The 3,077-nt window shown below is 36.2% G+C and overlaps 1 pseudogene; it reads right to left on the bottom strand.

The window, feature by feature from the left end:
• Window positions 1-201: 201 nt before the first annotated feature.
• Window positions 202-1,875, bottom strand: LOC150031894 (serine/threonine-protein phosphatase 7 long form homolog; annotated as a pseudogene).
• Between the last annotated feature and the right edge of the window lie 1,202 nt (window positions 1,876-3,077).

A 3,077-nucleotide genomic window follows, 5' to 3' on the forward strand; every position in this document is an offset into this window, starting at 1 on the left:
TAATGATATATTTAATCTACAATGAAAACATCTTGCACTCATATTAAAAAAAATACCATATATTAAAGAATATTTACAATTAGTTCTTTAATTTACAATTTGAAAATGATGCAATGTGGGATTTAAAAACGACCCCCCCTGGCCCTTTCTCCTCATGGGGTTGTCTTTGTGTCCCTCTAAATTAGTTTCACTCCGTTGTCACTATTGTCTACGACGAATACGTCTTCAATCGATGTCAGCAACATTGAGTCGTCTTATTTGTTGAATAATACCTTCTACGTTGACCAATGTTTGCTGACACATTGAACCCAATTCTGGTAAGTTGTTCTACACTGAATATTGTTGAACATCGTCGATAAAATTATTTTGTACAATAAAAAAATATTAGAAAAAATTCATATCATACATATGGAAAATGTTTGATCTTAAATCTCTTACCATGCAGTAATAGTAAGCACCGTCAGGTGAGATAAATCGCCTCATGATTGAATTGTACCAGGGAAAGTAGTCGTCTGATACAGCTGGCCTATTTGTTAATTCTCCCTGTGCACAACGATCATGTTGTCCATGCCAGTAGGATAAATATTCCGCATGGATTCGACGCCATCTTGGTCGTGCTTTCCTCTTAAATCGATCTGGTGTAGTGCTGGGAGTGTATAGGACAACAAAGGTATCGATTGTCGCATACCGAACTGTTTCAGCACATGATCTGGATGATGTCACTCTACTATATGGAAGCATATAAGAGGGCTAACAGTTAACCAGATGTCTTCACCATCACGACAATAATCAGGTAAAGATGATCAAATCTATGTGTATGACGTCCAAATAATCTGACAAAAAAAATAATAAGTATACATATAAAATGTTTTAAATATTCATTTATATACATATGTACTACCTGATTGTGCGTCAGCATGTCGAATATTTTTCTGGATACGAGCAACATATTTGTTGACTGTTCAGAGGCAGCTAATACACCACTCCATCTAAAATTATAAAAAATACAATTAATTTATATTCTTACATAAAATGGTAAAGAAATAAATATATAAATAAAATAATATATGGCACTAAGTGGACGATGATCTGGGGCCTATAGTTGGACTTGTGGTGCTATAATTGGAAATCGATCATAAGCTCATACTTGTAATAGTATCAGTGGCCCCGCTATTTCCAACCCCGCTATTTCCAACACTTGTGCATTGGAATCCCGACAAAGTTCTCTGTACAACCATGCAAGACATGCACCACCCCACGAGTACGTACCAGCGTGCTCGAAATCAGACAATAATGGGAGGAACATGAGATGCACCAGAGTATTTGACTTGACGACAAATAAAAATCCTCCAATAAGCTGCAGGATGTATGTTCGTGCGTACCTACGTACGTTGATGTCATCGGCATCGGAAGGTAATTCGGGAAACTGGGACACCAACCAAAGGATACTCAATCTTGATCCCTTCCGATCCTCTGGTAGAATGCCTAAGAGCTCTTCACAAACGTTCTTCCAGTCATACTATAGTGAGCATGTCAGTGGTTGCCCGTCCACTTGTAACCCAAATTGTATGGCAACATCCTGCAGTGTAATCGTACATTCCCCACAGAAAATGTGTGGGTCTCTAGTCTCCAACGCTCAACTAGAGCAGTAATAAAGTGTCAATCAAGCTGGATGAAACCAATCTGTGCATCCCCAAGAAAACCTGCTTCATGAACATATGGAATAATGCGGTGATCAAATGGGATAGTATGTTGTGCAGTCGCCTCCCTTCTCCGACAACTCAACACTATAGTGGAAGAACTATCCCATACTGTCTGTGAACGATGCGTGTTTTATTGGTACAATTGTACAGGATTAGAAGGACCAGACTCCATTACCTAAAAAGTTCAAATTATATTACATAATAAAATCCATGACATAAAAGATACATAAAAAATACAATTACATAAATTCATTATAAATACATAAAAAATACAAATACATGAAATATACAATTACATGAAAAATAAAAATACAAAAAGAATACAAATACATAAAATATACAATTACATGAAAAATATAAATACATAAAGAATACAAATACATGAAATATACAAGTAAAAAAAAATACACCTAATGACCCGAAGACGACGAAGCACCCAGTGTACAGTGTGGACAAGTGCGTCTGTTATGTCCTTCTCTTTTACAAATTATACATCGCACTTTTTGGCTTGCTTCTCTCTAATTCATTTCATTATGAATGCGCGTACTTTTTGGCCAACCTTGTTCTCTTAGTAAGTCCGCATTTGGACGAACTTCTGTAAATGATAATTCTGGCTAATAATCTGGGTATTGAATTGGATGGAAGCGGCCTTCATAACAATGCTTGAAATTGGACAATTTGTAGCATTCATCAATAAGTGGTAGGTATGTCATATGCATGTAATTACAAACTGCAATTACATGAAAGCATGGAATCTTGAATGATTGCCACTTATTGCAAAAACATGTCCATTCTTTCAAGCTTAAAACTTGGGTGTGTTGTCCTTTGTAGGGAGAAATCATACTTATGCTAGTTTGTACTTCGAAAGTTTGACTTTCCCTGTCAATGGATGTCACCATATGTGTCAATGCTCGTTTTTCCCACCTCTTCAGTTTCTTTAGGGCATATTCTGTATATATGTCTCTACAATCGAGTGCTTCACTGATTTATTGTCTCCGACGTTCAAAATACAATATTGTGCGATAGAATGTTAGCCTAAACAAAGAAGTAATTGATAACATTCTAGCACCTTTGAAAATACCGTTCATGCATTCAGCTGCATTGTTGGTCATCCACCCATAGACGTACCCACCGTCATGTGACTGTGTCCATTTTTCCAAGTCAATATCTAAAAAAAATTCAAGACATTCAGGGTGCAATTGTTTTAATTCTTTCATGCATCGAATGAACTTACGCCTTTGGTGTTGATTTTCGATCTTAAACACCAAATTTTTTAGTTGCTTCGATTTGTATTATTGAAATTACTGGTAACATGGTGAAGACAATATTGGTGGTACGTTTTGGGTTCACTTCAACCAATTTCTTCATTATTAA

The sequence above is a fragment of the Benincasa hispida genome, chromosome 12 (genome assembly GCF_027475165.1).
Source record: "Benincasa hispida cultivar pf3 chromosome 12, pf3_genome.v1.1, whole genome shotgun sequence".
Lineage (NCBI taxonomy): Eukaryota > Viridiplantae > Streptophyta > Magnoliopsida > Cucurbitales > Cucurbitaceae > Benincasa > Benincasa hispida.